The sequence below is a fragment of the Ceratotherium simum genome, chromosome 21 (assembly GCF_057802395.1).
Source record: "Ceratotherium simum simum isolate JZ-2026a chromosome 21, ASM5780239v1, whole genome shotgun sequence".
Taxonomy (NCBI): Eukaryota; Metazoa; Chordata; class Mammalia; order Perissodactyla; family Rhinocerotidae; genus Ceratotherium; species Ceratotherium simum.
Window position 1 is genome coordinate 30022538 of NC_141920.1, and position 26264 is coordinate 30048801.

At 51.5% G+C, this 26264-nt stretch overlaps 1 long non-coding RNA gene across 9 annotated transcripts in view; it reads right to left on the bottom strand.

Annotated features, from left to right (window-relative positions):
- Positions 1-26264, bottom strand: part of LOC147914264 (uncharacterized) — a 49749-nt gene that overhangs the window by 12210 nt on the left and 11275 nt on the right. For 5 of the 9 annotated variants that reach the window (XR_015555618.1, XR_015555615.1, XR_015555619.1 and 2 more), the window contains exon 1: positions 274-395. The exons of 1 other annotated variant lie outside the window; for it this stretch is intronic. This is a non-coding gene — a long non-coding RNA (uncharacterized LOC147914264). Of the gene's footprint in view, positions 1-273; positions 396-988; positions 1142-26264 lie in introns of those variants that run through there. 3 more of the 9 variants (XR_015555623.1, XR_015555616.1, XR_015555617.1) reach the window with 1 other exon arrangement.

The following is a 26264-nucleotide window of genomic DNA, read 5'->3' on the forward strand; positions in this document are numbered from 1 at the left end:
CTGGCCTAGACCACCGTAATGGCTCCAGACAGGGATCAGGACCTCTGGCCTCTGGCCAACAAAGCCCAGCTCTAAAGATGGTCCTCCCTTCCTCAGAAAGAGTCGCAGCTCCCCATCACTTCCAGGTGTAGACCAAATTCCTCTACCCCAGCACCCATGATCTAGCAACTGTGTTTCCTTGTATTCGCCCGCACATCACAAACTCTCCACTATGACCAAAATGAGCCGTTCTCTTCACTGCCTCCCCAAAAGGAATGAAAAACATTTTTCTACCTCTAAACTTTGGCTGAGGTTCCTCCCTTCCCCTGGAATGCCACCCTGTCATCTTGGCATGCACAGCTCCAACCCCACCTCAAGGTCCAGCTCAAATGCCTCCCGTCTGTGAGACACAGACGTAATTGCTCATCATCCTTCCCTCTGCAGGTTCTCTTTCCTTCCCTTTGACCCATGACATTTCACTTTGAACATGAGATGGGCTGCAGAGCCTGAGAGCAGGTGAGCTCTGTGGCCAAGACAGAGGAAACAAGAAGAAGGGACCACTCCCTCTGACATTCTCCCAAACTGAACCAAGCTAGATTCTGTGGTTCTGCTGGGTGCCTAAAACTGTTGGCAGGATCCCTCACTAATCATTACAGTTATCACAGTAATTAGCAATGCCATTGCAAAGACCAATTATTGAGCACTTACTCTGAGCTGGGCACCCGCTAAGTGCTTTGCACACGTTATCTCACATAGTTCACGATAACCCAATGCTGTGGGGACTATTATCACCACAGTGGTACAGCTGGGGAAACTGCAGCTCAGAGAGAGGCAGCAGCCTGCACAGGGTCACACTGTGAGTCAGAGGGTCAGGACTCTGGCCAGGCCAGCCCGACTCTGGAATCTTCGTGTCTAACCTCAGACACTCTGAGAACGCTGACACCTCCACATCAGCAGGAACTGAGCTACGCACTCCCTGACTCATTCCCACTGAAGGGGGCCGACTCACTGTGAGGCTGCAGTCACGTCCCCTCTCTTGGGCTCCAGCTTCCCCATCTTCTCCATGGTGTAGTTCCCTTTTGAAAAACACGCACCTTTCAGATGCCGGTTTTGCAAACCCTAGGGGCACAGCTTGTCTTCTTCTCCCTGGAGAAAGGCACAGCTGGGAGAGACAGAGCACAGAACTTCAAAAGAAGTCCACGGGGGCAAAAGCAGTGACCCCTTGCCCCTGCCCCAGACTTGGCTTGACTTGGCCAGGGCTATTCCCTGGTCCACCTCTGAAAGCCTTCAGGGAGGCTGCCAGGCTGTTCCCGCAAAACTTTCAGCCTCCTGTGACTCCTGCCAATTAGCCTCTAATTCCCAGAGTCTGGCTTCTTCTCTCACCAGGGCATCTGTACCAGCCTCCTCAGTGGTCTCCGCTCTAAGCCTTATCTGCACAGCAGCCTAGTCATTTCAAACAAAAATCACAAGTTCTCTTTAGTTCTTCAAACCCTCCATGGGTTCTCACCACAGCTAGACTAAAGCCCAAACTGCTCGTCCTGGCCTCCAGGTCCTGTTTGCTCTGGTCCCCAGGCCTCCCCAGGCTCTAGCCACATCAGCTTTCCAAAAAGGCCCAGGACAGACCAGGTTCTTTTCCACCTCGGGGTCTTTGTTCTTGCCCTTTTCTCGTTTCCTTTACTGGCTTCTTCCTTCTGCTCCTTCAGTTCAAAAATCATCCCTTTCCCAAGGCCTTTCCTGATCCCAATTATCCACAGTAGCTTCTGACCTGCATTCATTCACATCAGTGATGCTGTTCATTTCCCTGTACTGTGCAGTTAGATGTCTGAGTGTTTCTAATGTATTGTTCATCAGAGGCAGCAAAATGGCCGACTAGGAAGCTCCAAGCTCTCATCCCTCCCACAGAAGCATCAAAAAACAAACAAGAAAACCCCAAAACCCTAGGAACTGGGCTGAACTATTTTAGGAGCTTTGGAAAACAGTCAAGGGTCTACAGCAACCAAGTGAGCATCCAGTCAAGAAAAGGCAACCTTCAAAACAGCAGGGAAAGTTCTGTAGCAATTTTACTGGCCCTCGTCCCATCCTGTCCCTGGCACAGCAGTCTTGGTCTAGAGGAGGCAGCAGCCGGTTCCCAGGTCCCTACCTCAAATTAGAGGTTGCATAGCAAACCTTGTTTGCAACACTCTAACCTATCTGAGGGCTGCCTGGAGGACTGCTCCCTGTTCCACCTAAGTTGGATCTCAGGTGGGGACAAGCATCAGGCACTGCTCATGAAAGCTACAGGGAGACTGTAGACCCCCAGATGCGTGGGGCAAAATGGTGCAGGTGGACACATACAATAGACTGACTGTGGCCCCAAAAAGAATCTGGGGTGCTGAGGTGCGACTCTTCAGGAAATTAAGACATTCAAAGCAGCTGTGTATATGGGGGAATTGAGAAAGCCACACACAGGCTCAAGCAAGACGTGTGCTCAGAGAAGACCTGAGAAGACCTTAAGCTCTCACCTTGGGAGGACTACTCCAGCACAAAGCCAGGCTACAAAGATGGGGGAAGATGGCTGTTTATTCAAAGGTCCAATTTTCAACAAATAAATCACAACAAAGAAAAACAAAACATGGCTCATTCAAAGGAACAAAATGAATTGATAGAAATGATCCTTGGGGAAGGCCAGACATTGGACTTACTGCACAAAAACTTTACAACAACTGTCTGAAATATGCTCAAAGAGCTAAAGGAAAACACAGACAAAGAACTAAAGGAAACTAGGGAAATGATACAGAAACAAAATGAGAATATCAACAAAGAGGTAGAAATTATAAAAAGGAACCAAACCAAAATTCTGGAACTAAAAAAAAATAGAATAACTGAAGTGAAAAATTCACTAGAGGGGCTCAACCACAGATTAGAGCAGGCTGAAAAAAGAATCAGTGAACATGAAGATAGGATAATTGAAATTATCGGGTCTGAAGAGCAGAAAGAAAAAAGAAAATTGAACAGCCTAAAGGACTTGTGGGGCAGTATCAAAAGGAGCCCCATACATATTATGGGAGTCCCAGAAGGAGAGGAGAGAGAGAAAAGGGCAAAGAGAGTATTTGAAGAAATAATAGCTAAAACTTCCCAAATTTGATGAAATACACATGTTTACAAATCTAAGAAGCTGGATGAATTCCAAGCAAGATAAACTCAAACTGACCCACACTGAGTTGCATTATAATCAATCTATCAAAAGCCAAAGAGAGAATCTTGAAAGCAGCAAGAGAGAAGTGACTCATCACATACAAAGGATCCTCAATATGATTATTAGCCAAGAAAGAAAAAAGAACTTTCAGTCAAAAATTCTCTATTCATAAAAACTATCCCTCAAAAGTGAGGGAGAAATTAAGACATTTAAAGATAAACAAAAGCTAAGGGAGTGCATTACCACTAGACCTGCCCTATGAGAAATGCTACAGGGAGTCCTTCAGGTTGAAATAAAAAGATGCTAGACGATAACTCAAAGCTATATGAAGAAATAAAGATTTCTGGTACAAGTAAATACATGGGCAAATATAAAAGCAAATATTGTAATTTTGGTTTGTAATTCTTCTTTTTATTGTTTACAAGATTTAAAAGACAAAGAATGAAAAATAGTTATAAATCTATGCCAGTAGGTACACAATGTATAAAGATGTAATTTGTGACATCAATAACATAAAGTAGGAGGAGGGGTAGAGCTGTGTAGGAATAGAATTTTTGTATAAAATTAAAATGAATTTAATTCAATTCAAAATGGATTGTTATAACTTTAGGATGTTATATGTAATCACTGTGATAACCATTAAAAATCTATATTTTTATAGGAATTTTAATTATATATAGAACATATTTCTATAGATGTCCTAAATGTCTATAGAGTATACACGAAAGAAAATGAGAGGGGAATCAAAACATGTCACTACAAAAAATCAACTAAACATAAAAGAAGGCAGTAATGGAGGAAATGAGGAACAAAAAAAAACTATAAGACAGCAGCCAGCTCGGTGGCATAGTGGTTAAGTTTGTGCACTCCGCTTCAGCAGCCCAGGGTTCACAGGTTCGAATCCCGGGTGAAGACTTACACACCGCTCATCAAGCCATGCTGTGGCAGCATCCCATATACAAAATAGAGGAAGATGGGCACAGATGTTAGCTCAGAGCTAATCTTCCTCAGCAAAAAACAGGAGGATTGGCAATGGATGTTAGCCCATGGCCAGTCTACCTCACACACACACACACAAAAAAACTATAAGACATACAGAAAACAAATAAAATGGCAAAAGTAAGCTATTCCTTATCAGTAATTTGTTTAAATGTAAATGGACTAAACTATCCAATCAAAAAGCATAAACTGACAGAATGGATTAAAAAAAACTATACCGAACTACATGCTGTCTACAAAAGACTCACTTTAGATCCAGAGACACAAGTAGGTTGAAAGTGAAAGGATGGAAAAAGATATTCTATGCAAATAGTAGCCAAAAGAGTGCCGGGGTGGCTGTACTAATATCAGACAAAATAGACTTTAAACCAAACACTGTTACAAGAGACAAAGAGGGCCTTATATATTGATGAAAGTGTCAATTAATAAGAAAATATAACAATAATAAACATATATGCCCCAAACAGCAGAGCTCTAACATATTGTCCATCCTACTCCCTTGAATGTTAGTTCCATGGGAGCAAGAACTGGATCTGTATTGCTCACTGCTTTGCCCCAGTGCCAGGCACTGTGCCCACCACACATTTGCTCAGTTCGCACTGTCCTCAGCAGGTGACCACAGGGAAAATAGACAAATAGGATCTGGGTATTGTCACAAAGCCTCAGGCAGGGGAACTGGCCACTGACTGTCCTTAGCTTTCCCAGCTGCCCCTCTCCAGGAGTTTGGGATCCTTCCTTTGCCATCCTTGAGTCAATCATGTGGATGGAAAGGAAGGTGCTTAGGAACTGTGGGCAACTCAAGTCTCCCCAGCCAAGCACTTCCAGGAGCCAAGGGCTTGTGGCTGCACATCAGGGAATCCAAGGGCCCAAGGGAGGTGCACCATTGGAGGTCACCTAGTCTGACTGGCCGGTGTTACCTATGTGGACACGGAGGCCCAGAGAGGGCAGGGTCCACCAAAGGTCATGCAGCAAGTTAATGGCAGAGCTGGCATTCAGGCTCAAGTCTGCTGACTGCACATCACACGCTATTTCTGTAAGTTGCCCTGAGGACTGCCCAGGGACTGCCTACCACATGCAATTCCTCTGAGTTATCACCCCCTCTCCCCTTTCTCTTTCACTTTTTCCTTTCCTTTCTGTTTCTGCATGATGCTTTTTGCTCTCCATCCCCTCACCACACAAGCCCTTTTGAGTTCTATTATATTATTTGTCTCTCACAATGGCCCTGTGGAATAAGTGCCTTCTTAAGCAGCATTTGACAGATAAGATAACAGAAGCCCTGATGTGGGAAGAGGTCAGCCAGTGAAGCAACGTGGGGCTAGAGCCTTGCGCAGCCTCTTGACTCCAGGTTTTAAGGCCTTGTCCGCCCTATCAGATGCCCTTGCAGGTATTAAGAGACTTGTTTCAGCAAACACTATCATGCTCACTGCCAGCTTCCTGGGGAAGCCTTCTTCCAAGCACAAAGAATCCTGGCTCCCTTTCTCCTATCGATTTCCCCTTTCACCTCAGGAAGACCATGGGGTTTGGACGTTACTCTCCAAACTGGAGCATGCAGGGGTGCGGGGGCCCAGAGCAGGGTATGGTGTGCACCCAAGTCTGTACAACCTCAACCTCGACCAGCTCAGTGCACCTGACACTTGATAGGTGCTGAGCTAAATGCTGTGCAGATGTTATCTCAAGTTTATGTCCACCATGCCAGATAAGGTCAAAACCTCATCCCACTCTGCAGTTGAGGGCACAGGATCAGAGGGGGAAGTGGCTTGCACAAGAGTACTCGTGGTCATTAGCTGGTCTGCAGGACTGTGCTCGTGACCCCTTCACTGTCTTAGATCATGGACCACTGGGGTCTATGGGTGAGGGTGCGTGAAAACCCTGAAGATGTGTGGAACAATCAGAGCCCGTGTGAGCATGTGGATTTTCCCAGGTCACCTTGGCATCACTTGTTTTTTCTTCTGGGGTGTACGGAGCAGTGAGGGTTGCGGTTCAGGAGGCCTGGGATACTTTTGCTCAAACCACCTTTTCGAGGCCTACTTCTGAAGGGCCTTGACCCACATGGGGACGAGAGCAGAACTGTGAGATGATGGGGTCTGACCAAGGCCCAGTGGTGGGGAGGAGGGCTCGGAACTCGTCAGTTCCTCCCTTCAGTCAATGGTGGGGATCCCAGGACTGTGCGCAGCCATGGGGGCTGGAGAGGGCTGGGAGGATATGGAGGAGTAAGGAGTATTCCTGGGGGAAGACAGGAGACCCTGGTTCATCCCCAGTTTGGGGAAGGGGCCGTTGTGCCTTTAGAGAGGCAATGAGCAGTTGTCTGGAGGCCCCGTGTTTTGGCCGCTGGAGTTTCTCTCACTCCGGTCAGTCACTTGATTCACTTACTTTTCCTGTCAGTGAGGAAGCTGTTTACTCCCAGAAAGTCATTCATTCCTGATAAGATCAACCCCATTGTTAGCGAAAATTCTCACTTCCTGCCTGGGAGGAGGCAAAGGGTGACAGTCCAGCACTCAGAGCCATGTGTACTCAGAGCCATGTGAGAGAGGCTCTCAAGACCACCCTGTCCAACAGCCCTTGCCTTAAATGAGGAAACTGAGGCCCCAAGAGGGAAGAGTTGGGGAAAGAGTCAGTGTAAGAGCTGAACCCAAATCCAGCACTCCCGAGATTCCCAGGCCAGGAGTCGTTCTGCACCATATTGAAGCTCCCCACAATTCCAGGAGCTGGCTTTATGTGTGTGTGTGTGTGTGTGTGTGTGTGTGTGAGAGAGAGAGAGAGGAAGATCAGCCCTGAGCTAACATCCAATGCCAATCCTCCTCTGTTTGCTGAGGAAGATTGGCCCTGGGCTAACATCCATGCCCATCTTCCTCTACTTTATATGGGATGCCACCACAGCATGGCCTGACAAGCGGTGTGTCGGTGCACACCCGGGATCCGAACCTGTGAACCCCAGGCTGCCGAAGTGGAGCACACGAACTTAACCACTATGCCACTGGGCCAGCCCCCATGAGCTGGCTTTTGATTCTAAGATTCAACATGCCATCCCAAGAAAACATGCTAACAAAACATTCCAACTCAATATTTTAATGTAATGCTCTAATATACTATTATAACACAGTGTTTGAATAAGTACTCCATTCTGACACAGAGCGTTATAATTAATATTCTAATTCAACATTTTAGCACAGTTCTAACCCACATTCTAACACTCTAAAGCAACATACTATTCTAACACATAACATTACATAACGTCCTGCTGCAATATTATAAGACATTGTAACACAACATTCTAATCTAAGCTGCTAAGACCATATGACATTTCTGTATTATTTGAACACAATTCTAACGCAACACTCTGATGTAACTTTCTAAGTTATTACCCTAATACTGAGGGATCTGAGATTCTAAGCCTGTAAATTCCGCTGGACAAGCACGCTGAGAGCCCAGTCATGCTGACCGGTGCTCATGGCCTAGTTACAGACCAGGCCACCTCCCCCCACATCTGGCCATGCCCAGCCTGCTTCTGATCTGGGAAGCCAGAGCACAGCCCAGCTCTGGGGGTCCCCCCAGGACCTAGGTCAAACGGACCCAGCTGCCCAGCCTCATAGGGGGTACATCTTCCCCGAGGCCCGGGGTGGGGCTCCTTGATCCCTGGTGGCTACCTCTCCCTCCCCTTCTCCCCCAAGCCTCAAGCTTCTATGAGCTGGGGTGGGGTGGGGAGTGATGAGGGAGGAGGAGGAAGAGGCTGGTTCTGAGTTCTGATCCCTTTTTGAGCACACTGGGACAGCTGAAGACAATCCCAACGTTTGGATCAGGCCTTTCTTGCCACCTTCTACTCGGGTTACTAGGGCCAGGGGTAAGAGGATCTGCCAGGAAGATAGAGCAGGAAGGAGGAAGAGAGTCAGGACCTTGAAGCAGCATTAACTCCTTCAGGCCTGGGGGAACCAGGCTGCTGGAGCTTAAGGACCCGTGCGAGCAATAGTTTCAGAACTTCTCTTGGCCAAGGATCATCAGTTCATCTAGAATCTTACCCTGGCCGCTCCCCTCCCCACCCCCACCCACACCCCCAGCTTTCCCATGATTCATTCCCTCACTTCCTTTGGGTCCCTCCTGCAGATCCAGTGTCACCTCTCTGAGCAGCCCACTCCGACCAAGCTGTCTTCAATAGCACCCCCATCACGCTGGGCCCTCTTCCCTGCGAAGCTCATAGTCACAGTACGTACTACTGCCTGATACCCATTTTAGAGATTGGTTCATTCGTCTCCCCCCCCAAACTTGGGGTTCTCCAACCACCCCTGCGCACTGGAGTCACCTGGGGAGCTGTTTAAAATCCTAGTCCCCCACTACAGACCAGGTGAATCAGGATCACTGGGGTGGGGAACAGGGATCAGGAATTTTTAAAGCTCCCCGAGTGATTTCAATGTGCAGCCAAGACTGAGAGCCCCTGAGCTAGAATGTCAGCCCCCGGGGCCAGGATCTCTTCTGTCTTGTTTAATGATGTCTGATGAATGGTAGGTGCTCAATAAATATTTATTGAATGAATAAACACATTCAACAAAATATTTCCATTTAAAATTTTTTCCACATAGCAAAAATTTTAAACAGTACAAAAGGTTTCCCAATGAAAAGTGAATTTCCTCCTTCCCTAGGCTGAGTTGAGTCTAAAAAGACAAGGCAGCATTATCTCAACAAAAAAAAAGAAGGAAAGTGGAGGGCACAGCACGTACAAAGGCCCTGAGGTATGACTCAGCATTAGTCTCTGGCTCTCTCAATATTTCTGCCTTGGAGATTCTTTTACTGTCTCAGGATCTACCTGTGCTACTCAGAATCTTGCTGGTGCCCTTCCAGAATGCCTCAGCTCCCCAGTAGCTCAGATTCTCCAAATTTCCTTCAAGCCTCAGTTTCCTCTTCAGTCAATGGGGATGATTATTCTGCCTCCTGGATGCAGGTGGTGTTCTGAGAATACGATGAGACAATAGATGTAAAGTGATATATAAACTACAAAGTGCTGTGCATCCTAATGCTCTCTCTGTGCCAAGCATGTGCCTTGTTCTTCAGAGATGCCATCTCTGACCCTACACAACAGCTGGAGGTGAACTACTATTGTCCCACTTTGCAGATGGGGAAACAGAGGCTCAGAAAGGTGAGGTGACTTGTCCAAGGAACCAAATCCAAGCAGTCTGTTCATCTCCAGAGGCTATGGAAGCCTCCAGGCCTCTCGACCCCGCAAGTTCCAGGTCTGTAGGATTTGAGAATTCCCAGCTCCGCAAGTACCAGGTGGCCAGGACAGGGCAGACAGTCTGGTTTCATGATTTATCTCATTCCCCCCCCAACAATTGTTTGCCAAAGGGAGGGGTGGAGGTGGCTGGTGGCTAGGAGCCTGGCTGCCCGGTCACGGGGTGGACTTGTCTGACTGCCAGCCAATCCGGGCTGCTGGAGCTGGCGTTGGAAAGGCCCTGGCCCCATCTTGCCAGGACATTCTATCTTTGTCCCTGAATACAAAAGAGGCCTTGTCTTGTCACAGCAGCGCTTATTCCACATGCTCCTGACTGCCCCAGCCCCTCTGCCTTGAGAAAGGCCCACTTTGTCGAGTCAAAAGACTAACTTGTTTCTTTTTTATCAAAACGTGTTGACCGACCTGGTTGATTTATCTTGGGAAAGTGGTGGGTAAGGGAGGGAAGAGAGGTGACAGAGACCAGCAAAATCCAGAAGGCTGTTTAGTCCATCCTGACTTGGGGGTGAGTGCCCAGCCCTTACCTGAGACAGACAGATAGCTGCATACTGAATGTGGTCTCAGGCAGTCAAGACAGTCCCCCACTCTCACTAGTGACAGAGATTCCACCATTAGCGATTCATTTCTTTGGCTTCAACCTTTTATGGCAGTTAAAAATAAAAACTTCCTTTGAATGAGAGTGCTCTGTTATCACACCTGAGTGTGAATTAATTTTCCTGAGAATAGGGGTGGGACAGTAGCAAGAGAGAGCAAGCAGCAGTAAGGGGGCCACTAGGAGTCCAGAAGGAGGCCTGCAAGAAAAGAGGAGGGTACTACTCACAGATAAAATGGGATTAAGGGAGTGAGGAAATATAAATAGACTTTTTCTTTGGTAATTTTTCCCCAAGATCAGTTCTTCTCTTTCCCCATCCACCAACCCCATTACTCAGTCTTCCTTTTCATTCATTCATTCATTCATTCATCCATTCATCCGTTCAAGAAATATATGTTGAGCACCTACTCTGTGTCAGAGACTCTTAGGCGCTGGGGCCACAGTGGAGAATAAGACCCCTACCTTCAGGAAGCATCCACTTTCGCGGGGGCTACGGCCGATAAACGAGTAAACAAGTGAACTGACGCAATAATTGTGATGGACTACGTGCTGTGGGAGACAAGGCAGGGTGACGGGCAGAGTGACGACGGGAGGAAGAGCTGTTTTGGCCAGGCTCCCTGAGGAGGGCTATTTGTGATGAGACAGGAAGGACAGAAGGAACAAGCCATGGGGACCCGGGGAACAAGTGTTCCGGTCAGAGGGAACAGCACACAGGAAGGCCCAGAGGTGGGACCGACACAGAATCTTCCAGATACACTGATGACGCCGAGGTGATTAGAACCACATACATGAGAGGAAGACGGGTAAGAGGAAGGATCCAGAGGGGCAGAAGCCAGATCCGTAGGCCTGGTGTCTCCTTGGTTGTGCCCTTGGATTTTTATTCTGAGTGAGCTGGGAAGCTGTAGGAGTACACAGCGGGGTAACATGATCCAATTTTCACTTTTAAAAAGCCCCCCCTGGCTGCTGTGTGAAAAATGACTCGATAGATGCTGCTGCAGCCATCCAGGTGAGAGCTATCAGTGGCTCGGCCACCGGGGGTGACAGTGGTAGGGGGACGAGTGGGCAGAATTGAGAGAGCATTTTTAGTGGTAGGACACAGAATACAAATGAACGATTGAATGAATGAACGAACTCTGGAGGTGGGAGCTAGGAAATGTAGGTTCTAGTCTCTATTCTGCCACCAAGTTCCAGTGACTCTGGGCAAATCCCCTCCCTGCTTGGGGCCTCGGTTTCCCCATCTATGAAGCAAGGCCCAAGGAGGCGGGAAGAGCTGGCACCAAGGTCTCTGCAGCAGGGACGCCAGCCTGAGTTCCTGAGCCCCTGACACTCTCAGGGGCGGCGCCTGTGATCCAGTTACTAATCCAGTGGGGCTTTGTTGGCCCAAGGGCAGCTGTGGAAACCTGGTGTTGATGCAATGACTCACGCTTGGTCCCTGTGCTGTCAGCAGAAACTGGGACAGCCAGGGGTCTGAGACGCGCCCACAGGCTCGCAAAGGCTGGCGGGATGCCACCACACAGCCAAGGAAGGGAGCCAGCTGCCGGCACGGTGCTTCCTGAGCCCCTCTGGGAACTGATGTTCCAGCCACGGCAGCCACCACACCTTCCCACTCAGCTCAGGCTTGGCACCAGGGCTGGGCGCCCCCTCTGTGGGCTAACAGGAGAACAGGACCTACTGTGCGCCCACTCCATCTTCTCTCTGCCAGGCCCTTGATGAGGTAGATATGACTGCGCCCATTTTATTGATGAGGAAACCAAGGCCCAGAAAGCTATGAGTGGCAGAGCCATGGGTCCTACCAGATGTATTGCTCTGCTCTGTCTCCTAAGTATGGAGAGAATGGGAATGAAAGAGAAAGAAAGAGAAGCTAAATATGTTTTAATAAATATAGAAACTCAAACTCACACTCCCATGTTTAACCGGGGCTGAAGACTTTCAAACAAAAGCTGCTTCTTTTTATAGCCTGAGGACAGCCCTTTTGCAATGTCGATAAGCCACTCGGCCATTGTTCACAGCTCTTTTGCTGCTCATTTATTCATTTGCATTTGCAGCAAATATTTATTGAGAACCTTCTATGTGCCAGGACTATGTGAGGCTCTGAGGAGTGGAAAACCACAATGAACAAAAAGTGGCTTAGTATCTGTAGTCACTGGCTTACATAGTATAGAGGGGGAGACAGATGTTAAAAAATTTTGGAGATTCTACAGTCGTTTTCTAGCTGTGCCTTCAAGTTAGTTACTTCCTTCTCTGAGCTTCGGTTTCCTCGTAAAACGGGATGGCTAGAATTCCTCCCTCACGAGGTTGCAGTAAGGATTAGATAAAATATTGCCTGGCCCACAATATGGGCTTATTAAATATGAGTTGTGACTGTTCTCATTTGCTGTGAGTAGCATAACTTCAACAGCCCACCAGGTGGTAACCGTGTTAGCGTGGTCCACGAGACCCAGAAGCCAAGATTGGATTCGACAGGTAAGAGGTTTGGAGAGAGGGAGCTGGAGAAGACAGGGAGCGTCTGCAGACGGTAACAATGCGGGTGTGACAGTTGAGGATGCGTGGGGGAGAGAAGGCACGTTGGGCGGGAAGAGTCTTGGACTGCAGTACGGCTCCAAGAAAGGTTCAGCCATGCCCATGGGGAGTCCTTGAGCCAAAGTCACTCATTGGAGGAGTTCTGCATCTCTCCAGAACGAGCCTGTGTTATACTCCATGGTGCACAGCCATTGGCTGAGAGCAGCCCCCGGGAAGCAGGTGCTCAGCATGAACAAGGTGGTGTGTGTCCCAAGGGGCAGCACTGGGACTGTCAGTCAAACATGCTCCCTGCAGCAGGAGATCTGAGTGGGGCATCTTCAGGGCTGCCACGAAAACCAGACTTGGTCCTGGAGCCAGAGAGTCCCCAAACCCTGCACCAGCCCATCAAAATGAGTTCACGTAGCAAGGTGTGCCCTCAGTGTGATAAGTCCCCTGGCTAGGGGGACAATGGGGAGGGGGCTTGGCCAGTGTCAAGAGACACATGCCCTGCACAAGCTGTAGATTGTGCAAGTGGGAAATGTGACGAGAACCAGGCCCTGCTGACTTTGGGAAGGGGAAGTTAGAAGTACTCTTGCAATAGTAAAGCAAATCCAAAAATATACCAAGGAGACAGCTGCTGAGAGCCCTTGCTCCTCAGGGGAAATGAACTCTGGTGAGGGTGCCACCACCACAGAGGAAAGGCTGCTGGGTGCTTGAATCCCACCCAGCGGGAGGGTCTGGGATTTCTAAGGAACTTCCCCGCTCGTTGTGGGAAGGGGCCTTTTCTCTCCTCTGGTCCAGCCCTGTCATTGCACAGATGGGCAAACTGAGACCCGAATGGGGACAAGAGCTGCACAATCCCCTAAGAGTTACGGGCCGCCGAATGGAGTCTTGAGCCAGGGTTCCTGGCTCCCAGGGTAGGGCTGAGTCTCCTGCAGCCAACGCTGCCGGCACATACAGAGGGTCTGCTGTGGGGAGGGGGGAGGAGGGTAGAGAGGGGTCAGATGCCCTGAGAGCAGACAGGATGCTATCCAGAAAAGGATGTGGAGACTCAGCAGGGAGGCTGACATTCAGAGAGGGGTCTGAGAACTCAAAAGGGGGTGGAGAGTCAGAGGGGCGTGGGGCTCGGAAGACAGGAGCCCAGACAGAGGGACAGGGGCTCGGGGATGCATGTCCAGTGGCTGGGTTCAGGCTCCGGGGATTTAGAGGGGTCCCAGGCATCCTGGCAGCTCTCGCCCCACGGTCCCCCACCTCACATCCCTGTTCTCCAGGGCACCTGCACTGCCACCCAGAGCAGGAGGGACTGACACTCTGGGGCATTAGTCAGCTTGTGGTAGTTAAAAAAAGAAGCCTCGGTGGCACTTGTGAGGAATGCCTCTCCAGCTTCTGGTGCCAAGGGGCTGTCGCCTCCCTCTGCACCCAGCAGCCGGGCTCCAGCACTGGGCGGAGGTGGGGGGGTGGGGCACAGAGGATGAGGGGCCCAGAAAGGGCAGGGACCCCCACTCGGGTGAGGCCTTCCTCCCACCTTGCAGCTTTGCAATGATAATAACAAGGACAGGGATACCACGAGTAGTATTGTTTGAGAAATCATTACTCTCACCTCTGGCCCAGGTGTGTCAGAAGGGCTCTGATCCCCGCCCTGCCCGGGGGACATTCACATCCAGACGCCCCTCTCCTGGGCCCTGCGGAGGGCATGGTGCACATAGCCCTGCCCACGAGAGTGGCCTAGGTGCAGCCACAAGCCACAGAGGACCTCAGAGACCCACACCTCAGCCCCCACCTCCCACGTCACAGACGGGAGAGCTGCGGCTCTGGGAGGGCAGTGACGGTCCAGTGTGACCCAGCAAGCTGCCCAGGTCTCCTGTCCCCAAGCCAGGGGTAATTCCAGCAAACTTGTGCTCACAGAACCTGGCCCCCACAGAAGAGTGAAGAGTGACGGCTACCACTCATTAGCGCTGACCCTGAGCCAGGTGCACGTTACGATTCACGCGGTCCTCAGCAATGCTAGGAGGCAGGTATTACTTCGAATCCCATCTTCTCCGTGAGGAAGGTTAAACGAGGCGCCAAAGGCCGCAGAGCTGAAAGCCTGGAAGCAGGACCTGAGCGCAGGCAGGCCGGCTCCGGGGCCCACGCCGTCACCCACCGGCACCCTGCCTCTTGTGAAGCCGGCAGAGACAAAACTCAGGTAATAATGATTGTTGACTTGAAGCGACCATTCCCAGGCACTTACGATGGCAGGTGCCAAGTGCTCTACGTAAAGGCATTCATTCTCTCACTCACTCATCCACTAAACACTAGCATCTACTCTGTGTCAGACACCGGGCGTACAGCCATCAGAAAGAGAGGAGGGAAGCCTTTCTTCCTAGAGCTTATGTTCTAATCTCCACATGAGGTAGGTATTTTTATCCCCATTTTTAGCTGAGGAGCAGAGAAGTGGTGTCATTTGCCCAAGGTCACACAGCAAGGAGTGGCCAAGCCCACAGTTGAGCTTGGGCCTAGCTGAGGCCTTGGCCTCTGCTTTGAGGGACGCTTTTCCAGCAATATCCCCAGAAGGGACTGAACCAGAGATGGCTGCACTGGCCTCTGTCCAGGGCGCAGACCCTTTCACAGCCCCCGAGCACACCACCCCACCCAGCCTTAGCCTGGGTTCCCAAATGGCTAACAGGCTGATAGCCCCGCTCTCTGCAAGCTGTTGTGAGGATTCCTCCTCCCTCCCCTCTTTCCTAACACTAATTGTGATGCCTCCTGACACTGCACAGACATCACAGTTTATGAAACCCCTCCTCCTCTTCTGAAGGTTATTTTTGCTCCATTTTGCGGAAGAGAAAACCCAGAGGGCTCAGAGAGATGAAATGATTCACCCAAGGCAGTGACCTCATCAGAACTGGAGCCCAGACATGTGTGCCTCAAAGTGGTCCAGTGGGGGTCCCAGCAGGAGCAGATGGCACTGTCCAGTTGGGTCATTTGATTCGAGTTTAATAGAGGGATTATTTACAAAGGGATGGGCAGGGTAGAGGAACCCACAAAGGATAAGGCAGCACCCCAGGGCTGGTGCAAGTGGAGCTATTATCAGCCAGAAGGGTGAGAGGAGAAGCTGCTGTCATCAGAAGACAGAAAACCTCCAACAGCAGCTGTGGCCTTCAGTTGGGGGACACAGCCCATCTGAGATGACCCTGCAGGGAGGGAGCTGGGGAATAAATACCCCAACCTCACCATCCTCCCTCCCAGGTCTGGCCAGGGCTCCCCACAGGCCAGATCCAACTGGAGGCCAGAGGACAAAGGAGGTCATTGACACGGTCCCTGCAGGCCAACCTCCCAGGACAGAGAGCAGGGAGAAGGGTGGGAAGAGGATCCTGGAGGAAGACCACAAGATCCCCAGCCAAAATCAGGTGCACCTCCCCTGTTTACCGCCCTACACTCACACAGGCATGGCGGGTTCTGTTGCAAGGTCACTAATGAATGTGCGGTAGTCAGTATGGCTGGGTCATGATGCAGAAACAAACAACCCCCAATTCTCAAGGTTTCAAATGGGGTAGAAAATTTAGGGCCTACAAGCTAGCCACTTGTTTTTGTAAATAAACTTTCCTCGGAACACAGCCACGAGCATTCGCTGACACGTTGTCCCTGGCTGCCTCCTTGCTGCACAGGCCGAGTTGAGTGGCCACCACGAGCCTGAAATATTCATTATCTGGCTGAGAAAGTTTGTCAATCCCTGGCTTAAAAAGACAGGGCCGGCCCCGTGGCTTGGTGGTTAAGTGCGTGCGCTCCGCTGCCGGCGGCCCGGGTTCGGATCCTGGGTGCGCACCGAGGCACCACTCCTCCAGCCATGCTGAGGCCGCGTCCCACATACAGCAACTAGAAGGATGTGCAGCTATGACAGACAACTATGTACTGGGGCTTTGGGGAAAAATAAATAAATAAAATCTTTAAAAAAAAAAAAAAAAAAAGACAAAGCTTTGTTTCTTACTCGTGTTGTATGTCCCTCCCAGTTGGCTGGGCCTCCGCTCCATGTCGTCCTCACTCAGGCACCCAGGCTGGCGAGCCCCCCAGTAAAGAACCCACTAGTCTCTCCAGCAGGGGGGAGATGGCAAGTGCTCGGCAGCTCTCAAGGCTTCCACCGGGAAGAGGCCTGCCTTCCTTTTGCACACAGATCTTTGGCTCTATCAAGTCCCATGGGTCAGGGACATCAAGGGTCAGGAAAGTACAATCCCTCCGTGGGCCTCACGTGAGGAGAAGCAGAAATAGACACTGGACAGCACCCCTGACGACTGCAGGATATGAAGGGGTGAAGGATGGCGAGACAAAGGAAGGAGGACACCGTGCTGTGCAGCGAATCTCACCAGATTCCCACCCGGCTCGGGGCTCAGCGAAGCCAGGCAGGACATGCCCAGGGGTGAGGAACCGGAGAGAACAGACATGGCACCCCAGCCTTGCTCCCCACCCCGTATTCTGGCATCTTAACAGAAAGTTCTCAACAATCTCTAGACCAGAGGATCCCTGGGTCCTTTCCTTAGGCCTCGGCCTTGAATGTGTGTGTTTGGCTGGGGGCGGGGGGGACTCTTGGGCCCAGACTCCCAGGGGCTCCCTTCTCTCCCCATCGGGGACCAGAAGCTGGCCAAGGACCCAAGAGGCCGCGGCTCAGTTGCTAGCTTTCCGACCAGTCGCCTTGCAGCCGTGTGGACTGGCCGGTCACCTCACCCCCCTGAGCCTCCATTTTCTCAGCTGTAGCCATCACGTCATCATGTGTTTCTAAGGTGAGGTCCTGGGACAGGCAGCAGCAGTGTTGCCAGGGAACTGATTAGAAATGCAAATTCTCGGGCAGCCCCACATCCGCTGAAGGGAAACTCTGGCCTTGGGGCCCAGCATTCGGGTTTTAAGAAGTCTCTCAGGTGACTCTGGTGCTCTCTCAACTGTGACAACCTCTGGTTAAAGTGAGGCTTGATGAACTGAGATGTGCAGAGCCTGTGCAAGGACTGCGTTTCCCGCAGCCGCCCCCACCTCCGAGAATGACAGCTGCATTCTTGCTCAAGCCAGACGGCCCCGAGTCAGCCGGGATCCGGGCTGTCCCACCCCGAGCCTGTGGCTGAGTCTTTAACATATGTCCAAAGGTGCCCCTTCCTCAGCCCATCCTCCACTCCACAGCCACAGCCCCGTCGTCTGACAGCCACATTCCACAGTAACTTTCTAGCCCGTTGCCGCCCTTGCTCCCCACAGCACCTCCTCACCCCAGCAGCCAGAAGGATCCTCTTAAAAACTCAACCAGATTATTCCGCTCCTCTGCTCAGAAACTCCAAAGATTCCCATCTCACTCCAAAGGAAATCCTACTGGGCCCCTCTAGGTCCCGACTCCCACTGACCTCGCCACCTCCTCCCGGCCAACACCGCCCCTCGCTCGGCTGTTCCAGCCGCACGGGCCTGCCCTCTGTTCCTCCAGCATGCCAGACACGTTCCCACCCGGAAAGGCCGTGGCTCCGGCTGTTTCCTCTGCCAGAAACCCTGCTTTGGATTTCCCCACCCGGCTGGTACCCTCACCTCCTTCAGATGGCCTTTCAAATGTCACCACCTCGGGGAAGCCTTCTCTGACCCCACCATCGTGCGCCGTCCCCGCTCCTGATTTGTTTTTCTCCACAGCACTTATCGCCACCTGACACACAGCTTCACTGTCTCTCTGTTTATTGTCTGCCTCTCGCCGCTCGGACACGAGGTCCGTGAGGCCAGGGACGGCCTGTTGTGTTCACAGCCGCATCCCCGATGCCTAGAACCTTGCCTGCACAGAATAGGCCCTTAACAAATATCAGTCAAGTGAACGCATGAATAAATAAGGGAATTTTTTAAAAAACAACAAGCAGGTAAATGCTGGTTGTCCTCCCTGCTCCTACTGTCAACGACTCCGCCCGGGGCCCTGGCTGTGGCCAGCACAAGGCCACCCCAGTGGGCGCCCCCGAGACTCACACTCCAGGAGGATCCCAGGACCGACGGCGTGGGCTCCGGGACACACTCTGGAATCGGCAGGGCTGGGTCACATCTCTGCTCTCCCCATGTCCAGCCCTGAGACCTGGGGCAAATCGCAGCACCTCTCTGATCCTTTATTTCCTCTTCCCTAAACTGGGGGTGACGCTAATAATGTGTAGCTTATGTCTTACAGGGCTGCTGCAAGGATGGAATAGGGTGCGTGTGGAGGGCTCAGCACTATCCCTGGTACCCCTAAGACTCAACACCCCGGAACTACTATTGCAACCATTGCTATTGTTTCGCTTTCTTCTGCCCAAATACCCGATGGCCTGGGGTGTTCGGGCAGCAGGAGGGTTTATTAAGAATATCACTGGCTTCAGGGAAAGGGGACCTGAGTTTGAATCCTAGCAGCTGCCATCTTGCTATATGACCTTGCACAAGTCACTAGCCCTCGCTGGGCCTCCATTTCTCCATCTGAGCAATGGGAGTAGGGGTGTTGAAGGAGATAGTCTTCCACATTTCTGGCAGCTTGGCTCCCCATGTCCTTCCGGAGGACCACACCCATGCTCACCAAGCCCTCTGCGTGGTCCACACCGTGGAGGTCCCCGGGCTGAGCAGTCTGGCTCAGCTGCATGCTGCCTTTTCCCACCATCCTCATTGGCTCTGCAGCGAGGGCCGAGAGGAGCCCTGACTGGGGTGAGGGGCAATATCGAATTGTGGCTGAAAGTGCCCAAATTCCAGATCTAAACTGGAGTTCTATTTCTGGGAGCCCTGTGACTTGAGGTGAGTCACTTAACCTCTCGTGCCTCGGTGTCCTCATCTGTAAAATGAGAACAATTATAACTTGTAAGGATGAAATAAATTACTATGCACCAAGCATTCAGACAAGTAGTTGGCACAGAATAACCACTATTATTACTAACAGCCACAGCCAGTCTGGACCAGGCACCATGCTAAGTGTTTTACAAACTTTGATTTAATTCTCACAAAAACCCTACGACATTTTTGTCTCCATTTTAGAGGTGAACAAGTTTGGCTCAGAGACTTAAGCCACTTGCCCAAGGTCACAGAGCTTGCAGATGGAGCTGGGTTTGAACCCAGTGCTCTCTCAAGCCGGGTTCTTTCCACTTGTCATGCTGTTTCCCCTTAGCTCGCTGTTTACTGATGGGGAAACTGAGGCTCAGAGAGCTCAATCAGGGCTCAAAGTCTTACTGGGCCTGAATCCAGGCAACACGGTGCCTGGGGGCAGTGCTGTAGGGCCGTAACTCCCATTCGTGGAGAAGGAAACTGAGGCTCAGGAGACAAAGGAGCTCTCCCTAGGCTGCTCAACATGGGGCAGAGACAGGACCCGGGTCTGCTCGCCCACCAGGTGGAGGGCGAGGTCTCTGAGGGAAGAGGCCCCAGCACCCACCCCGGGGAATGGACCCCTCCCGCAGCCCTGCAGCCCCCACTCCTCCTCCCATTCCCTCTGCTTTATGACCTGTTTTATGAGCACAGCCTGGCTTCCACGTTGCCATGGGAACCAGCGCTTTGCGAGCTCCTGGCAGCTCAATCTGGGATTGGCAATTTTAAGTCGGGAGCCAATTCTAGGGGGCGGTGGGGGTCCAAGGGTTGGGGTCCATGAGGCCCCGAGGATGCATGGTGACTGCCTGTCCCTCTGCTCTGCTCCAGCTCCCAGGTGCCAAGGGGATCACGGAAATCAAAGCTGGGAGACTGCGGGGCTGCTGGCACCCTGAAGGGGCCCGGGGCCCACTGGGAAGTGAGATGGGCCACCAAGTGGGGGCATGGAGAGCCGACAGAGCTGGAGGGGTGGACACATGGGCTCAAGAACACACAGACACACACAGACAGACACAGACACACGGAGATCCAGAGGGATGCTCGAGCGCCGAGACACACGCAGACATCCAGAGACACAAGCAGATGCACACACAGACACACAAAGTGACATACAGACAGGCACTCTTCACCAGCTGTGTGACCCAGGCACATTGCCCGACCTCTCTGAGACTCAGTCTTGTCATCTGTCAAATGGGCATCACAATCCCCAGCTTATGAGGACAGGGGAGGAGTCACGGGGGAAATGCCTACAAGTGCTTTGAGGCCTTCATTCATCCACTCAAGCATTGAGTGCCTACTGTGTGCCAGGTACCCCCTTTGAGCTGCAAGGAGCGAGCTAGTGAGGACTTGCTCTCAGGAAGTTCACAGTCTAGTTGGGGAGAAAATAAACAAACACAAACAAAACAATTTTGAATTATGAGACTTGCTGTGGAAACAATAAAACAAAATAAGAGTGACTTGGTAGAGAAATGGGTTAGGGTAGTCAGGGAAGGCTTCTCTGAGGAGGCAATATTAGCCCGAGATGAGTGTGTTGGAGGCAGCCACAGAAGGGTATAGAGAAGAGCATTCCAGCCAGCAGGAACAGTGGGTGCAAAGGCCCTGAGGTCGGACCAGGGCTCCATGTGTCCAAGGAGCACTAAGGAGGACAGTGTGGCTGCAGCAGAGGAAGAGGGACAGGAGAGGGACAGGGTGAGATTAGGCAGGGCCCTGAAAGCCAAGTTATGGACTGTGGGTTTCATTACATATGAGATGGGACCCGCTGAAGGGTTTCCATCAGGAGATGACCTGGTCAGAACTACATTTTAATAAGCTCACTGCTGAGAGGAAACTGCCTGGATGGGGCAACACTGGACATGGGGAGACCAGAGTGGGGGCTGTGGCAGCATCCAGGGGAGAGGTGACTGCAGGCTGGACCAGAGTGGTGGGAGCAGTGGTGGAGAAAGATGGTCCATGAATTCGTGTACTTAGTGCATCTTTGGTGAGCCCCTACACTGTGCCAGGCGCTGTTCCAGGTACTGGAGACACAGCAGCAAACAAAACACAGAAATGCCTGCCCTCATGAGGTGTATGATCTAGAGGGAAGAGAAAGGTAAATGAGCAAATAAATTATAACAGAATGGTCAGCAGGTGATTAGTGCTCCTGAGTGCTGTGGAGAACAACAAAGCAGGGAAAGGAGGGGGTGGGGAGGCCAGGGAGAGGTGGAGCTGGTTTGCAGTTTTAACCAGAGTGTCAGGAAAGTCTTCACTGAAAAGGTGACATTTGAGCAAAAATCTTAAGGAGGTGCAGGAATGAAACCAGGGCAGAGAGTTCTATGCATAGGAACAGCAAGTGCAAAGGCCCTGAGGCAGGATCATACCTGGTGTGTTTGAGGAAAGCAAGGAGGTCCATGTGACTATGGTGAAGTAAGATGTGAGGGAGGGAAGGAAGACCACTAGGAAAGAGAGAGAGGGAGAGGGAGAGAGAAGAAGGGAGCGATGGAAGGAAGGAGGGAGAGGAAAGGGAGGAAGAGAAGGAGGGAGGCACAGAGGGAGGAAGGAATGGAGGGAGGGGCCAAATGGTTAGAGAAATCAAGGGACCCAGATACCTACAGGAGGGAGGGAAGCCAGAGGGGGAGGGCAAGAGCTCCAGGTCAGGCCTGGCCCCTGTCTCCATTTGCCCAGGGAGCCCTGGCCCATGGAAGCAGAATCTCCTCCTTTCATCCTAAACCTTCAAAAAAGTAAAAACACCAAAAAGTAAAAAAATAGGAGAGGAGGGAAACACGTCCCCAGGAAAGGAAGGCCACTGAGACCGTGCCCTCACTCAGGACAGACTCCGGCCCGGGTCAGAAGGGACTTCTTCCAGGGGCTCTGTCAGAACTCCCACTGCCCTAGGGAAGCAAAGGGGAGGTCGTGGGGGGTGTGGGGACAACCAGAGCTTAGAGTCAGGGGACCTACGGGGAGCCTACCTCTAGCACTTTCTCCCAGCTAGACCTGGGCAAGTCACCTGCAGCGCATTTGCTGGTACCCTCCTCCCTGGGGTGTCAGGATGGAGCAGGAGGTGTGCATAGAGGACCTGACCCAGGAGCTCCATGGATGCTGGCTGCCCTCATTCATCTTCCTGAGCAGATATCGTAAGGTGGACTGTGGCTGGGGGTGTGCCCTCCCATGGTCTGGGCTGATGGGGCCTCAGAAGGCACAGGAAGGCGTGCATTGCCATCAGTGACTGGTCTCAGGGCTGCTGACCTTGCCCAGAGACACCCCAGCCTTGATGCGGGGCAGCAGGGGGTCCCCAGGGGTAAGCCACCTAAGCTGCGGGTGAGCAGTATGGGTTTCCTGCCCGGCAGGTGGCTAATCAGGGTCTGCCTCCCATCGCTCTCCGGTCCCGGGACGCCCTGGGTCGGATTTCAGATTCGTCAGTGTCTTGGCACATATGGGCAGAGCCCCTCTGTCTATGAGCTCAGCGGCTGCCCAGCCCTGCCTGACAGGAGCGGGGAACTGGAGGGGGGGCTCGCAGTGTCGTGGTGCCCCCCCTACGTCAGACCCAGGCAGGCCCCGGGTTCAGGGCAGCTGGCTGAGAAGCCCTCCTTCTCTGAGCCTCACCCTTGTCTGTCCAGCGGGGATCGTAAGCCTTGTCCCACCTGACTCCCAGAGCTGGGGAGAGGCGACTTAAAGGATGGACGCAACAGGGCCCTGAATCATTAGAGACACGTGGGCCTCCGTGTGCCACCCCAGAGGGATCCCCCGTAGGACGGTGTGAGTGAGGCAAAGTGCTGTGTGGCAGGCCCCCCGCCTGCTGCTCTCCCTGCTTCTCCCCTTCCCTGGGGCCCCTCTCCCCCAGCAGCCCCGGGATTCTGTTACATAAAACGCCAGGTCCAAGAGTGACCGTAGGAACCGGCAATTCCACTTCTGGGTATAAATCCAAAAGAACTGAAAGCAGGGACTTGGACAGACGTTTGAAAACCATGTTCATTGCAGCATTATTCACAACAGCCAAGAGGTAGAAGCAACCCAAGAGTCCACTGATGGATGAACAGATACACACAGTGGAATATTATTCACCCTTGAAAAGGAAGGAAATTCTGACGCATGTTACCACATGGATGAACCCTGAGGACATTATGCTAAGTGAATAATGTAGTCACAAAAAGACAATTACTGTCTGATTCCACTTATATGAGCTATCTAGAGTCGTCAAATCCACAGTAACAGAAAGTAGAATGGTGGTTGCCAGGGGCTTGGGGATGGAAGAATGGAGAGTTATTGTTTAATGGGTGCAGTTTCAGGTTTTCAAGATGAATAGAGTTATGGAGATGGATGGTGGCGATGGTTGCACAACCATGTGAATGTATTTAAAGCCACCAACCTTACACTTAAAAATGGTTAAAATGAGTACAGCGATGGATCGTAATTAGTCATTGGGTGGTGAATGTGATACAGTCTACACAGAAATCAAAATATAATGATGTACACCTGGAGTTTGTATAATGTTATACACCAATGTCACCTCAATAAAAAATAAACTTAAAAAAAACAAGAACAATTATAGATGCTGAGGGAAAAAAAAGAACACGAGGAAAAAGAGAGTGGTCCAATCTTTTGGTTATGCTCTAGGTTCTTAAAATCTTATTATACTTATGAATCATTTGGATACTAGTTAAAAATTCAGACTTCAGGGCACCAACCCACCAAATTCTGCTTCAGTAAAACTGGATTTTTAAAACAAGGAGAAAAATAGTTAAAATGATAAATTTTATGTTATGTGTATTTTATCACAATAAAACAATTGCACATACCACACACAAAATCCACGGTAGATCAAGCTTCTCTTCTGCTCAACATCTTCCCATGGCTCCCACGACAGGACCCGCTCACTGCAGCCCCCTCTGCCCCATGCACTCTGCACCCCCGGACCTCTCTGATCCTATCTCCCACCCCTCCTCTCCCTCCAGCCCCAAGGTCCTCCTTGCTCTTTTTCCATCCCACTAATTTCATGCCAGTCTCAGGTCCTTGGCACCTCCTGTCTCCTCCGCCAGGAAGCCTCTGCCCCAGATTTCTACAGGGCTTGTTCTGCTCATCCTCCACTCTCAGGTCAAATGTCCCCTCCTCAGAGGTGCTCCCTGACCACCCGGACTGGGAGCCCCCAGCTCCACTCCTATCATTCTTTACCCCTTTCCCTGAATTTATGTCTCTTCGCAGCATCGATCACCACCTGAAATAATACTTTATACTTGTCTGCTGTCTAGTCTATCAGCATGTCAACTGCAGAGGGCAGGAACCTCATGTTCAGAGGCCCCAGACAATACCTGGCAGCTGGCAGGTGCTCAAAAGCAGTCGCTGAATGGATGGAGGATGACCCCGTTGATGCACCATGCATGCCTGTGACACCCACGTTTGGTTATATCCACGTAGACGTGAGTATACAGGAAAGGCCTAGAAGGATGCCCACAGGGCACACAGCATGAACCGAGAAGGAGAGGGGGCAGATGGGTTGCGGGCATGGCTGGCAAAGACCCTTCATGGTTTACCTGACACACTAGGTGTGCCTGAGACCTCCAGTGGAGAACAGTCACGTGGTACCTACATGATTTTCACAAAGAGCTCAGAGATAGCGATGCTGTGTCCCAGGTAGGAAGTGTCCACGTGTGATTTTTTCACCAACCCTCCCCACAACCCCTGGGGAGATTGTTACAACCACCCCCTTTCACAGTGAGTCTCCTCCTCCACTCCCCAGAGAGCCACTGAGCTGCTGCTCTCCACCAGGCGCTGTGCTGGGCTCAGGAGAAACTGTCCCGCTGTCCTGGACCTGGCACTTTAGTTGGGGAGAGAAGCAATTAACAAGTAAATAATTTGTCTGTGGGGGAAGAACGCTATGGATAAATGTAAAAGAGGGACGGGCAGGAGCAGGGAGAGAAGGGGAGGCGAGTGGAGGAGTGGTTGCAATTGAAGGAGAGAAACCAAACCCTCACTGGGATGGTGACATTTATGAACGACCTGAAGGAGGTGAGTGAGGGAGCAAGCTATGTGGATCCATGGAGGCAAGGCAGGTGCAAAGGCCCTGAGGCGGGAGCGTCCCGGGTGTGCTGAAGCACTCGCCAGGAGGCCACTGTGGCTAGGGCCCCTGCTCTAGGGGGAGGGAGGCTCAGAAAAGTGAAGGCACTTGCCGCACAAGTAGGAGAGCAGCTGAGAGCAATCTTTTGGGCCTAGCTGACTGTAAAGCCAGGGCTCTTAACCCCAGAGGGCCTGACACTCATCGTAGGGAAGGAAGCCGTAGGTGCTGAGCACGTGTTAGGCGCCAGGCACTGCACCAGGCTGGGGAATCACGGGGTGAAGCCCCACCACCCCCCAGGGCTGCAGCTCCCGTGGAGAGAGCAGAGGAGCCTGTAGAAGTCAGCTGAGAGTCAGGCAGATTTCTACAAGAACCCAGGTGATGGTTGTTCCCGTTTCTGCGTGTGTTGAGGGGGGCACATGTGCGCACAGCACGCATGTTCCTGCCTCTGAGTGTGTCTGCATGAGTGCACATGCTCCTGCGCGGCTGGGTGGGGCGTCTCGAGTTAAACGGTGGTTTACTCAGTGCTCCACATCTGAGTGTGGACACACTTGTCTGGTCCTTGTGAGTGGGTGTGCATCCTGAAGGGCTCCCTGTCTGTCAGGGGGCACAGATCTGCGTCTGCACATCTGAAAATGAGAGTGTGTCACTGCATGTGTGTGTCCAGGTATGTGCAATGGCTCAGAGGTCTGCCTCTGTAGTGTGACCCCCTGGCTTGGAATCTAGCTTCTGCCACTTACTTGGTATGACCTTGGGCAAATGACCTAACCCCTCCCTGCCTCACTTTCCCCATTGGTAAAATGGGGATGTTAGTAAGACGTACCTCATAAGGTTGTTGTGAGGATCAAATAAATTAATATGTGTGAAATGCTTGGAACAGTACCTGGCGCCTGCTGAGAGCGACGTGTGAGCTGTCACATTAGGGCTCTGCTGTGTGTGTGTGTCTGTCTGAGTGCGTGTCCTGTCCGAGTATCTGTGCAGAGCTTAG